The sequence below is a fragment of the Danio rerio genome, chromosome 9 (genome assembly GCF_052040795.2).
Source record: "Danio rerio strain M-AB ecotype USA chromosome 9, GRCz13ab, whole genome shotgun sequence".
Lineage (NCBI taxonomy): Eukaryota > Metazoa > Chordata > Actinopteri > Cypriniformes > Danionidae > Danio > Danio rerio.
This window is the reverse complement of record NC_141029.1, coordinates 20701482-20716564: the sequence shown is the minus strand read 5'-3', so window position 1 is coordinate 20716564 and position 15083 is coordinate 20701482. Positions and strand designations below refer to the sequence as shown.

General features: G+C 38.0%; 1 protein-coding gene across 1 annotated transcript in view; it reads right to left on the bottom strand.

Annotated features, from left to right (window-relative positions):
- gtf2f2b (general transcription factor IIF, polypeptide 2b) overlaps positions 1-15083 on the bottom strand; it is a 56840-nt gene that overhangs the window by 30792 nt on the left and 10965 nt on the right.

Below are 15083 nucleotides of genomic sequence, written 5' to 3'. Positions count from 1 at the left end.
AGTCCTTTTTAATTGCAGATATCAGTCATTCATATTTGATGAGACACGGCAGGGCTTATTAGCCGCCGTCACTGGCTGATACGTTTCTAAACCGCTGCCAGCAGGAGACTGGAAACCTGCGGGGGGGTGCTGGTAAGCAGAAGCATTTATTTCAAATGGTAGAAAGCCATTAACAGCTAAAATATTCATGGATAAGTCTCACGTCCAATTGTTGCCAGGCAAACGAGACTCCTACATAACAAAAAAGAAGCCAAAGATTCTCTCATCATGTGCTCCCAAGGAGGCATGACTAATGGCTGCCTCTCAATTTGATCGAAATTAATGGTCAGGCGAACATGTGACTTCGAGGACTCATATGCCCTTAAGAGACCAATTTCTCTGAGAATGTAGCGAGAGTGAAGAATCCGGTCTCTGCTAATGTACTTTTCAAAGTGCGAACTTGAATAGAGGCAAACCGCCTTGCTAGAACAACGTGAAATGGGCAATAGTCAAGGCCATCTGTAAGAGAAAAGCACGAATGGAACAAATCAAAGCAAGTTTCATCAAGAATTGGATGGAGAAAAAGGCAAGACAAGAATGCTGGGAGAAAGAAAGCTTGAGTTTTTGATATTTAACAGATTTTGTAATAAAATGAAAGACCACTTTGCTAAATATTACAATGGTTCCATACAAAATATCCCACGTTTTCAGACCTTCAATATTGGGGGCAAGGGAAATAAAAAATAAATAAATAACAGGAACACTTAAACAATGCAATCTAACTCCAAGTGTTCCCTTTATTTTTTTGAGCAGTATATTAAGAGACCATATAATTCAAAATTCTTTGAATTTACTTGATCATTAGATCTATATTATGCAGTTCAGTAAATCATTTTTTAGTTAAATTATTTTATAACTATAATTATTAAAGTAATTTGCAAATAACATTTAACAGTAATTATTAAAATAACATTTCCTTAAAATTTCAAATAAAAAATATTGTCTTTTAGAGCATTTTGTCCAGAAGAAGTTACAAATGTTTTCAATTGTTGTAAATGAAAATCAGTGTTTCTGAAGCTAAAACAGGGGTTTTGCTTTGTCTAAAAAGGAGTATAAGATGTCTGCTAACATGACATGTTTGTTTAAAATTTCATTTAAAAAAAAATCTTAAATGACAACATATTTATTATCATAACTTCACAGGAAAAAAATAATTTTCTCAAATACAAAACGCATTTCAATCAATCAATAAAAAATGTACTGACTGATTGATTGACTGATTGAAAGCACAACTCACACAATAGGAAAAAGTAAACAAAAAATAATCCACCAAAATAAAGATGTATTAATTTTCCTTTGGTTTAGTCCCTTATTTATCAGGGGTAATTCACACACTTATACACTACGGACAATTTTTGTTTATTCAATTCACCTATACCTATTGTCTTTGGACAGTGGGGGAAACCGGAGCACCCAGAGGAAACACACACCAACACGGGGAAGAACATGCAAACTCCACAAAGAAATACCAACTGACCCAGCCAGAACTCCACCCAGTAACCTTCTTGATGCGAAACGACAGTTCTAACAACTGAGCCATTGTGCCGCCCTTATTATTAAAAATAATAATAATTATTATTATTATTATTATTATTAAATAAGAATATAACTAAATAACAGTCAGTAATATCAGTACAGTGATGGTATTATTATAGTATTTAAAGTCTGTACAGTACGTGCCTAAATGGGCAAGGACATGAATAGTGACACTAAATGCATGACATTTGATCCAAAATGTTAAATTTTACATTAAATATTTTATATTAACATAGTCATTTTCTGCACTGTAAAACCTAACAGTCAACTTTATCACATGAAATGTGCAGTTAACGCAAAATTGACAAAGTTAATTCTACTCATTTGAGAAGAGTTTTGAACTCAGTGTTGAAGGTAATGAGTTAATGAAATACCTCATTACTTCAACTTAAATGGAGTAAGTTCACAGAACTCATATAGATTAGTTTAACTGAAATGGTTTGTTGCAATCGGTTTCCTCAAATGGTTTGAGTTGCCTTAACTTATTGGGTTTTACTGTGCACACACTGCTTCATTTACTCAAATTAATTGGGGTCACAGTACTCATTAGGATTAGTTTTTGAACTTAAATGGTTTGTTGTAATTAGTTTGCTCAAACGGTTTGAGTTACCTTAACTTTTTGGGGTTTACAGTGTGTGAATAAATGTTATAAGGGATAAAATTTTTATTCTACTCAAAACCCGCACCTATTCATGGCAAATCAAAACAACTGATAATAACATGGAAATGGTCTCTTTTAGGGCTGGGTAATTTGGCCTAAAAATAAAATCTCAATTAATTTAACAATTTAACTTGATTATGATTAATAAACGATTATTTTATTTTATTTTTTAACCTCATATTTCACTGACAAGTTTAATATGCCGTCTAAAGGCATTTCTGGCGCAGCTTCCAGTCATCGTTAATGTAGTACAAAGTAAGGCTCAAGAATGAGTCCATCTTCCTACTTGAACAAAGATCAGATGTGGCTGCAAAGTAGCTGCAAAAGTAGAAATCAGCCTCAGCTTTTAGCAAAGTGGGGTCACGTGACACATAGGGAAAGTAATTGAAAAAATCGTCCTGGAAAAATTTGATCGATTATAGGTTCTGAATGTCGAATTTTATTATCGCCCAGTCCTAGTCTTTTCCCATTATTTCAGGCCAAGCTAAGCCATTGACTTTTTACTAATATTAAAGGTCATGTGAATTTAAAATAAAGTTTTTTAGATCTTCCTTGTCTTAAGGATAAGTGTGCTTCAAAACAGTGACAGAATTCACATTTAGAAGATATAAACACTCAGCAGAGTCCCTTCTGCCTAAATGAATCACCAATCTTTTTGGCATCACCTCAAACTAAGCCATTGACTTTTTACTAATATTAAAGGTCATGTGAATTTAAAACTTTAGTTTTTCATCAAATTTCTAGACCAATCAAATGCTCTTTAGTATCGATCATGTCCTGCCCCCTTCAAGAAGCTTTGCATTAGTTTTTCATCTGATGCACTGGGGGCCTGTTTCAGAAAGGAGGTTAACTGAAAACTCAGAGTATTTTAACCCTGAAATGAGAGAAACTCTGGGTTTTCCGTTTCAAAATGGCAGGTTTGTTAAACTCAAGAAAGCAGGGTAAGTCAAGCCTGTTTCCAAAAGAGAGGTAACTTTAACTCAGAGTCAGTTACTGTGGTAACTTACTCTGTGAATCTAACCTGGTCAGAAGCAGGTTTTATTCTCTAAACTCAGAGTTTCTGTCGGTCTCCTCCCCTTTTTTAAAGATGAACCGGTACTTCTCGCCTTAGCCTTACGTTTCCACCCACCTATTTTTATGCTTATTTTGGATACGTGCATAAAAACGATTGATAGAAACGTCATGATGCACATAACTTTTTAAAATATGCATAAAAAAACGCGCATAACTGAGTAGGATAAACTTTTATTCGATAGAAAATGTGCGCATAAACTACGATGGAAACACTTTTACTGAACAAATTACAGCATGTACATTAAAAAAAGATCATGATCATATGATAATGAAAATGTGTGTAAATGAACAAACCAGCAGGCTGAGCACACTGTAACACGTCTTAAATATTGTTTTAGTCATTCTAAAATGCCTTAACTTTTTCAGTATTATTGTATATTATTAATTACCTCCGAACGTCTGATGCGTGTCAAGAGTCTCCGCTTCTCATGGCTTCAGACGCCCCCACGTGTTCATTGTGTTTCAGCATTGTCTTCTGACATCGAGGCGCAAGTACATTAATTAAGCTAAATGAAGAATTAATTGGCGCAGCTTCTTCTACCACAGTAAATTCTGTTTTTACTGTTGATATTTGGTGCCAGTTTAATCAGGAAGTGACGATTTTTTTCTCTTTGACTCGTTGGATGGAATTTTATTCGTATCTTTTATGCAATATTCCAGTTTTGCACATACATTTATGTAATATATTTGGATGGAAACATAGCTATTGCCTACATTTTAGTCACACACAGAAGAACTGTACCAGAATGGCTTATCCTTTTCTTATAAATAATTAAATTAATTTCCCCTTCGACATGAACTGTAACTAGATTAATGGGATTATTATTCTTTCTCAAAATAATTTTTAGTACTGCTTACCTTCTAAATGTTATATTAACCTCTATCACTTGATCAATAAAAAAGGCAGACACACGAGTGCACTGTTAAATAATTTAAAACTAATAAATGTATAAAAAAAAAAGTTTAGAAAAAAAAATATAAACGTCACAAATTACATTACTTATTTTATTATACTTAAATATTTAAATACTTAAAAAGTGAAATTAGGCATTAACTTGAGTAGCTGTTTTCCCACGCTAACTGTCTTTTCTTCACTGATGGTTGCTTCTTTTCAAATATATACGCTCATATTTGCTATAACTTTGCATGAGAACATCAAGTTCAGCTGGAGAAAGAAATGGTGATCTCTTTTATAAGATATTGCCATAGTCACTCGTAATGTCTGCGCTCCATTGATAATGCCTTTTTAAAGTCACGGTGTGCGCGCTTAACTCTGAGTTGGTCTACTCGAAGTTGATTGACCCAACTCAGATCAGCTGCTCTGAAACCGAAAACTCAGAGTTTTTAATCTCTCGGTAAATCAACTCAGAGTTCAAGTTTAAACTCCGAGTTGTTTGAACCTCCTTACTGAAACAGGCCCCGGATCTCAACCAATCTCCCTGTCAGAGGTGTGAAAAAACAAAACACTATTGGCTGTTTTTTAAAAGAAGAAGTACTATGTCCCGACCTGCTTTTATGTTTCAGTTTAGATGATGTCAAACAACGAATATAAAATGCCCATTTAAAAGCACTTCACTGGACCTTTAAAAACATGTTGTTTATGTCACTATGTTGCCATCTGAACGTACATACAGAATATTTACATGTCAAGAAATAAATTGCCTTCTCAACCCCCCACATCTAGCCTTGATTACCAGTCACGTGACTCTTTTGTGAGCGCGACACCTCTATTTCAAGCCACAGATGTACATCTGCACTATAGCGTGCACAAAAAAACATCTTTCAGCACACGTGCACATAAGTGTCCAACTCTTCCAGTCTAACTTCAAGCCACATAGCAACAGGCTTTAAGTGCCCAAGTCAATCAAGTCAAGCTGCCTCTCCAACCTGCCATCATCAAGGACTTAATACATATGAAAAAACCTTCTACCCTGACAGCTTATCAAAGTCTCAGTAGCTCCACAATGCTTCACAGCACCTGTTCCATTCACTGCTGCTTTATGACAGCAACACTGTCAAAATGGACATGATTTAAACAGTAAAATACTGAAAAAATGCAACAATAAAAAATTTTAACCTGGTTAAAATTATGTATCCTTAATATATACAGTGAATTAATGTCTTTCCCACAATTCCATGCAAGACACTTCAGTTTATACAGTTGAAGTCAGAATTATTAGCCCCCCTGAATTATTAGATCGCTTTTTTCCTTAATTTCTGTTTAACAGAGAGAAAAGATTTTCAACACATTTCTAAACATAATAGTTTTAAGAACTCATTTCTAATAACTGATTTATTTTATCTTTGCCATGATGACAGTAAATAATATTTTACTAGATATGTTTCAAGACACTTCTATACAGCTTAAAGTGACATTTAAAGGCTTTACTAGGTTAATTAGGGTAACTAGGCAGGTTAGGGTAATTAGGCAAGTTATTTTATGACAGTGGTTTGTTTTGTAGATTATCGAGAAAAAATATAGCTTAAAGGGGCTAATAATTTTGTTCTTAAAATGGTTTTAAAAATAATAACTACTTTTATTCTAGCCGAAATAAAACAAATGACTTTAACCAAAAGAAAAAATATTATCAGACATACTGTGAAAATTTCCTTGCTCTGTTAAACATCATTTGGAAAATATTTTAAAAAGAAGAAAAAAATTGAAGGGGGCTAATAATTCTGACTTCAACTGTATGCTTTTTTGTTGACACTACTGTGGTCATATTTAGATTTTTCCAAAACGGTTATGTACTTTCTTGTTTTTTGTTGCATCTAATTTTGACAAATAATGTTTATTGCATTACTTTTTGTTTGTTACCATGATGGTGTTTGTTAGCAGTGTTGGGGAAAGATACTTTTGAAAGTAGTGCACTACAATATTGAGTTACTCCCCAAAAAAGTAACCAGTTTAGTTACTTTTTATCGAAAGTAATTTGTTATGATACTTTTGTGTTACTTTTTCTTATGGCAAAGGCTCAATCACTTCCAGAACTTGCAGGTTTTTTTTCCTTCCTTCTTTTTATTAGAGGAGCTCTGCAATTAACTACACACTGTTAAGGATAATGATTTTGGATAATGTTTTCGAACGCTTAAAGCAATGTGTAATGTAATGTGTTTGGGAGTCGCGGAAGAAAGTGAACGTGAACAGCAGATGGGGGAGGAGGGCAGTTGAGGAGGAGGATCAGTAAAATGAGAAGCCGGATCAGATTTTCGGATCCGGCATATTCCGACACAAATTAAGCCCTGCTGCCAACACTGTTTATTAGGCTGCTTTTAAACTGCAGATCTTGATAATCAAATCTGATTATGTGACTGTATCTGATTTTTTTTTTTTTTTTTTGCTGACCTGCTTACATCATCTTTTAAAAGTGACTCGTTTCGGATTGACTGCATTTACACAGCACACTGCATAGGCACAATGACTAGGAAAAAAAAAAAGTGGGCGCTGACTTACACCTGATAATTAAAGAGCGCCTTTTTCTCCGTTACCGTATTCAAGATGTTCGCAGGGTTTCATTTTTTTTCTTTCTTTTTGACAAGTTGTTTTACTATAGTTTAAGACAGAACGGTTTTCATTTGGCCATCTTCTTTCAATCTATGGCTTAATGTAATGTCCATGCTGTGATTTATGCATGTGACATACGCCACAGTTTTATATTATTTATATTGGTTACGTGGCGGAAGGTACACTCTCTCTCTCTCTCTCTCTCTCTCTCGTTAACATACTCAGATATGTGTGCTATATGACGATATAAAAGCTTTTTTAGTCCTTGTGTATGAGATTTAAAGGGCACCTTTGGTGAAAAATCTACTTTTCAAGCTGTTTGGACAGACATGTGTGCAAGTATAGTGTATAGACCGTCATACTGGGGTCATATAAACACACAGTCCTTTTTTTCAATTTAACAACATAAAGACGGTGGACCAATTGGAGCGGTTTTCAGATTGACCGCAACTTGACGTAGGAGTGCGATTCCCCCCGCACACCAATATTGATTGACAGGCACGTGTCACCTAATCCTTAGTTTGTCATTTCTTGTCAACCATTTTCAGCGTGTGAGTCAAAGCGATGTCACTAGAGGAACACCATTGCCCTATTTTTAGATGCAAGGCTCATTTGGCATAACACAAGATCAGCTTTCACCACATGATCGCTCTAATCGAAATTATAGTTTGTAACTTAGTTTGTTTGTCGGTAGGTTTGCAAACTAGTGTACTTTTCATTGCATCAACCCTAAACTTCAGCCATTTGCATTTCTCGAGGTCACAGAAGCTCCCTGTGAGTGTGATCTTAACTAGGTGCAGCTGGAAAGTGCGAGTGCCTTTGCCTCATGTGAGTGTCGCTCCATTGGAAATAAAATAACAAACTTGCCAGCAGGTTGCACACCAGAAGCGCCACTCGGCGACGCGCAGCGCCATGCATTTTAGAATTCTAAACATAGGATTCTATCAGGATACACACAATGGCGCTTCAAGTTGGCGGCTGTCCGTGGCGCCTAGCCAGGATTCAGGACAATTCATGTTTCTGCCGCGCCTCAGAGCTCCATCTGAATGGTTTCATTTTAAATAACATGCGAATGTGCATGTCTGGTGTGCTGTGTCGCGGCTCTGAGTGGCGCATATGGTGCCTCAGTCAAAGTTAATTCAGTGTGCGTGGTTATTAGTCTCAGTGTACAAGCTTGAAACTTTAAACTAGCACACAGTTAGCTGTAAAACTGTACAAAGACACGAATGATTTTGTACTTTCTGCTTGGTCTGTGTCAGAGTCGTACATGTACGGCTGAATGCTGGTCCTCTCACTCATCTTGCTTCTCTCTGTCTGCCTGTCTTTTGCCAAACACAGGGCAGGGGAGCTCTTGGCTCCGCCCCTTGTTACGTTGGGTGGGAAGCCGAAACTTCATGTGAAGCAACACACCCCTAAAAAGCGAACTGTGTACACGCCCCCAAAATGACAAATTATAACAAATTATAGTAAAAAATCTGAACTGTGTTTTGAACTGAACCTAAACTGGCAACTAAGAAGAACCATAATATTAATATTAAATCATGAAAAATGGATAAACTATGTGCTCTTTAAGGTTTTAGACTCTGCTGAAGTCTGTTCTGAAATGAAAGCGTCAGAGTTGACGTCATTCGCTATGGTTTTTAATGATGCGCGGCTCGCATTGTCATGTTAAAATCCAATCTACCTGCTTACACTGCAGACACAATGGCACACATGTGATTCATATTGAATACATTTCCACATATGAACAAGGCCTAAATCTGATTTGAGTAAATCGGAATCCATGTGATTTTTTCTTGCTTACGCGTACATGGGTCCTATCCGATCTGTGCCAAATGGGAGAAAGAAATCAGAATTAAGTCACTTTAACCATGCAGTGTAACTGTAGCCTTAGTTGTATTGATGACACTGAATGCTTTCTATATATTTGTATCTTTTTATTTGTTTGTTTTGCTTGAGGGAAAATTGTCTGCAATGAGCATTGGTTCATCCTGACTATCTCATCTCCACATGCTTATAGTTGTTTTTGTGGATGTAACAAAAGTATGACAAGTAGATGTTAGTACTTTAAAACATTCATTTTTATAGCACTTTTACAATGTAGATTATGTCAAATCTGCTTGACAGACGATAATAGTAAATTGAAACTGTGTCAGTCCAGTTTTCAGAGTATCTGGATGCAGCCTTTATGATGCAAGCTGAGATTGCATCAATCAGCGATGCAATGTCAGACACAACGCACTCAATTGAGTGACATGATTGTGACGGGTAGGGTCGGGGTGGGGTCAGGTGAGCGCTTTAAGAAGCATTGGATGCAGCTCAGATTGCACTGCACCAGGTCTGCATCCAGAACCTTCTCCCAGTTTTCAGAGTTGAAGTTCAGTTTAGTACAGTTCAGTTCAGTGTGGTTTAATTTTCACAGCTGAAAGTCCAAACACTGAAGAAAAAATCCATCGATGTGCAGCTCCACAAGTCCCAAAACCAAGCAAGCCAGTGCTGACAGTGGCGAGGAACAAACTTTACCAATCAAGGAAAGTGGGAAAAAAAATAACCCCGAGAGAAACCAGGCTCAGTTGGGCACAACCATTAATGTATAACACTATAAATGAATGAAATACTGTAGTTACTTTAAGGTTTACTCTTAGGTTCTTATTTTTTAAACAACGTGTAAAACAGTGTAAAGTGTAAAAAAGTAAAATTCTGCCAGTTTTTTTACCGTAAATTTTAAAGATTTGTTAATACAGAGAACAAAAGAACATGGACCATTCTCTGCAAAGAAAAAAATGAGAGGTTGGATATAAATAGACATTTAACAAGTGCTTTAAGCGAATTTCTGAGCAGAACACAAGGTTATGAGCATCTTCGATCTTAGAGCCAAGGACAGATGTGTCCGGCATGAACACCATAGGTCATAAAGTTCATTAAGACAAACAGATAAAGCAATTACTCAACATGCACATCCCCACATGCGGAGGTTTTGTTTTGGCCTTCATGACAGAAAACACAAAAACTTGCTGCTCCCTGATTACACAATGAAGCATGACCTCCATCCCTCAAACAGCCCTCTTCGCTACCGAAAAAGAACCAATACCAAAGAGAAGCGTTTGTGCTATTCATTAGCCAATAGAGAGCTTTTCATACCCTGAACCATTTCAATTCATAACTTACTGAGAAAAAGACACTGTTACCCTTCCACCCCCAGAAAAAGCTTTTAACTGTACAAGTAGAGCCTCTATTCATGGCCAACTTCTGTGGCCAACCTGTTGCTAAGCAACCGCTTAATCAATACCTGGGGCTTGTGAGCGCTAAGCAGACAACTGAGGAAAAAAATATATTCATAAGTGAACAAAAGCGCACAACACAATGATTGCAATGCCACACTTAGCCTTGTGCGATTCTCCGTAAGGCTGCAATTATTTTCAGCTGCGTTGTAATGCTGCGATCTTCAGCGCAATCATTTATTAAAGATCTATCTTTCATCTTGCTGAAGTAAAGTAGGACAATGGTCCTTGAAGTCCTCAAGTTTTTCAGCCTACGTTGGTTTCAGGGACAAGCAATCTGTTTTTGTTGAAGATGAATTAAAATCACCAACAGCATGACGGAGTGGCCGATAAATAAAAGAAAACAATCATTTGTGACACAGTTACAGTTTAAAATGCCATTTTTTATGTGATAGCAAGCTGAATTGTGAAGTGATACTTCAGAAACCAATCTAATATGTTGATTTGATGCTGAAAACATTATTATTAATGCTGGAAACAGTTACTTTAGTGGTTTATTAAGAACTCTTACCTCAGGTTTTATGTTTTTGCTCAATGTTTTAGTTAATTATTTATAATTAAAAAAAATGTGTTTGATTTTTTTACATTTAAAATGTTATTGTATATTAAATTTTTGAACATTTATTTATTCATTTTCCTTTGCCTTCATTCTTTATTTATAAGGGGTCGCCACAGTGAAATGTACCACCAACTATTCCAGCACACAATCACTGGCCACTTTTTAGGTACACCTGTCCAACTGCTCGTTCATGCAAAGTTTCTAATCAGCCAATCACATGGCAGCAACTCAGTGCATTTAGGCATGTAGACATGGTCAAGATGATCTGCTGCAGTTCAGACCGAGCATCAGAATGGTGAAGAAAGGTGATTTAAGTGACTTTGAACGTGGAATGGTTGTTGGTGCCAAACGGGTTGTTCTGAGTATTTCAGAAACTAGGGTCATCTGTAGGGTTTACAGATAATGGTCAGAAAAAGAGAAAAATATCCAGCGACAGTTCTCTGGGTGCAAATGCCTTGTTGATGCCAGAGGTCAGAAGAGATTGGCCAGAATGGTTCTAGATGATAGAAAGGCAACAGTAACTCAACCACTTGTTACAAGGTATGCAGAAGAGCATCTCTGAAGGCAGTGTACCCATCTTCTGATGGCTACCTTCAGCAGGATAGCACGCCTTGCCATAAAGCACGAATCATCTCAGACTGGTTTTTGAACATGACAATGAGATTACTGTGCTCAAATGACCTCCACAGTCACCAGACCTCTATCCACCAGAGCACCTTTGCGAAGTGGTGAAACGAGAGATTCACATCATCAATGCGCAGTGACGAATCTGCAGAAACTGCGTGATGCTATCATGTCAATATAAACCAAAATCTCTGAGGAATATTTCCAGTACCTTGTTGAATCTATGCCACAAAGCAATAAGGCAGTTATGAGGGCAAAAGGAGTTCAACTCGTACTAGTAAGGTGCACCCAATAAAGTAGCCAGTGAGTGTTTTACACAGTGGATGCCCTTCCAGTCACAACCCAGTACTAGGAAACACCCATACACTCTCACATTCACTATTGCCAGTTTAGTCCATCTAATTCACATATGCATGTCTGTGGACTTTACAAACATGGGGAGAGCATGCAAGCTACACATAGAAACGCCAACGGGCCCAGCCTGGACTCTAAGCAGAAACCTTCTTGCTGTGAGGTCACAGTGCTAACCACTGAGCCACAGTGCCACCAAATTATCAACAATCATGTAATATTAACAAAATATTACATTTAAAGTGATTTTTGTAATCCAACTGTTTAGATCTCAACTACTAACTTCTAATTGCTGTAACAGAGCAGGCTTTAGTAACCCTTTTGGGCTTCATGTTAGTTCACACAATAATTTAAATTGTTATTACTCACCCTAATGTCATTCCACACCCTTTATACTTTCCTTCAACCTCAGAACACAGCATATGCCATTTTAGATTAAATCTAAAAATCTAAATTAAAAAATGTAATTAATAAAAAAAAAATCTAAGACAATCAGACAGCAATGGTTGTTCAAAAATGCAGAAAAAAAGTATCTATTTTAAATGAAATAATCTTAATCTGAATTCATGGAGCTATACAATATTTTTGCGCACACATAAAACAAAACCTTTAATCAACATTTTAAATAATAATTCAAATAAACGCCATATATTCCTTTATGTTTTGAATCTTTAAAGGGCACCTATTTTATCTCTAAGCTCCGCAGTGACAAAGCAGTGGGGGTGGATGAGATTCACCCAGTGTATCTTAGGTCTCTGGATAGTGTGGGGCTGTCGTGGCCGACACGTCTGTACAACATCGCATGGAGGTCAGGGACAGTACCTCTGGACTGAGCAACTGGGGTGGTGGTTCCCATTTTAAAGAAGGGGGACCGGAGGGTGTGCTCCAACTATAATGGGGGAAATCACACTCCTAAGCCTCGCGGGGAAAGTCTATGCCAGCGTACTGGAGAGGAGGATCCGGCCAATGGTTGAACCTAGGATCCAGGAGGAACAATGCGGTTTTCGTCCAGGCCGTGGTACACTGGACCAGCTCTATACCCTCACCAGGGTGCTCAAGGGTTCATGGGAGTATGCTAAACCAGTCCACGTGTTTTGTGGACTTGGAGAAGGCATTCGATCGTGTCCCTCGTGGCATTCTGTTGAGGGTGCTCGGGGAGTATGGGGTCAGAGGCGATCTGTTGAGGGCCGTCTCGTCCCTGTAGAAACAGAGTAGGAGTCTGGTTCACATTGCTGGCAATAAGTCAGATATGTTTCCAGTGCATGTTGGACTCTGGCAGGGCTGCCCTTTGTGACCAATTCTATTCATAATTTTTATGGACAGAATTTCAAGGGGCAGCCTTGGGCTGGAGGGGGTCCGGTTCGGGGACCACAGGATTTTATCTCTGTTATTCGCAGACGATGTTGTTCTGTTGGCTTCATCGAACATGGACCTTCAGCATTCACTGGGTCGGTTTGCTGCCAAGCGTGACGCGGCTGGGATGAGAATCAGCACCTCCAAGTCTCAAACCTCAAAGAGGCCATGGTGCCCCACTGGAAAAAAAGGTGGTTTGATATTTCCAGGTTGGAGAAAAGTCCTTACCCCAGGTGGAGGAGTTAAGGTATCTCTGGGTTTTGTTCATGAGTGAGGGAAGGATGGAACGTGAGATTGACAGGCGGATTGGTGCAGTGGCAGTAGTAATGCGGCGAATGTACCAGTCCGTTGTGGTGAAGAAGGAGCTGAGCTGAAAGGCAAAGCTCTTGATTTTCCGGTCAATCTACGTTCCTACTCTCACCTATGGTCATGAGCATTGAGCCATTACTGAGAGGACAAGATCTCTGATACAAGTGGCCGAAATGAGTTTCCTTCGAAGGGTGGCAGGGCGCACTCTTATGGATAGGGTGAGGAGCTCTGACACCCAGGAGGAGCTCGGAGTAGAGTCGCTGCTCCTCCACATCGATAGACTTCAGCTGAGATGGCTCGGGCATCTGTTTCGGATGCCTCCTGGATGCCTACCTAGGGAGGTGTTCCAGGCATGTCCCATTGGGAGGAGGCCTCGGGGAAGACCCAGGACACGCTGGAGGGACTATTTCTTTCGGCTGGCCTGGAAACGCCTCAGGATCCCCCCGGAGGAGCTGGAGGAAATGTCTGGGGAGAGGGAAGTCTGGGGTTCTCTCCTAAGACTGCTGCCCCTGCAACCCGGCCCCGGAAAAGCGGCAGAAGATAAATGAATGATGAATGAAAATATTTTATCTCTTTTACAAGATGTAAGATACGCCTTTGGTATCTCCAGAATGTGTCTGTAAAGTTTGAGCTCAAAATACCCATCAGATAATCAATTATAGACCCAAGAATCTGCCCATTTTGGTTTCCGAGTGTACGTGCAAATGAGCTGCTTCTCCCCACCCACCGTTTGCATGTGTGTGTCTGCTTATTATGCAATACATCAGATAAAATGCAGAGTGACAGAGAGAACTCAAAATACAGGTCACTAGTCAAAAATACCAAGTCAGTTTATTTGATATATCTGTGATGGAGTATATTCAAGCCTTTCTGAAATGATGAGTCTCACACAAATGCCATTTGCGGCACACACACACACATGCTTGTTTACTGACACCATGCGGCCATGGCAATTGTAGCATTTAAGAATTACATATCGATTTTTCTCTTTTTATTACAAACATGTCCTGTTTTAAAAACGCTTTAAACTTATGAAACATAAAATCCCAGAGAGTTGGAACACATATTTTAATCCCAGTTTCTTTACAAAATAAATGTTCTGTGGACATATCTATACATGTTATTTTGGAGACATAGCACCTGTTAATCAATTTGTGTGGTGGAAAAACAGCACTCTTTTGTCACATTGCGGTGGGCCTGAAAATTAATGGGTTATGGATCTTATTTTAAAGCATAAAAAAAGAGACTTGTGTTTCTATCACTCCAATATGACAGTGGACACATTATACCCACACGGTTTATAAAAGTTGATTTTCATCATAGGTGCCCTTTCAAACACCCTTTTGTTTTTGACCCATTCACAAAAAACTTAATTATGGCAAAAAGAAGTAAAAAAAATGCTGTATAATTATGTAAGAAAATGTGCTGTAAAAAAATGTGTTTCACGCACAAATTAAAAAATAAAACAAATATTTTCCAATCTGCAAGGCTGGCTTTACATTTTGGAACTGCCACTAGATGGAATGATTTCTTCAGTTAACCAGCCAAGCAGGCACAGTTATTGGCTAGCAGTGATACATTTTCAAAATAGCCAAATATCATATAATTACTTTGACTAGTTTAATTACTGGTGTACTGTGTATGAATGACAAATTGGCAACAACTGTATCTTATCTGTTAAAAGAGATCATTCACCTAAAAATTACAGTAAATTACTCAACAAATGGTTCCAAACCTCAACCAGTTTCTCATTTCTGTTGAAGACAAACGAAGGTATTTTGTAGAATGTTT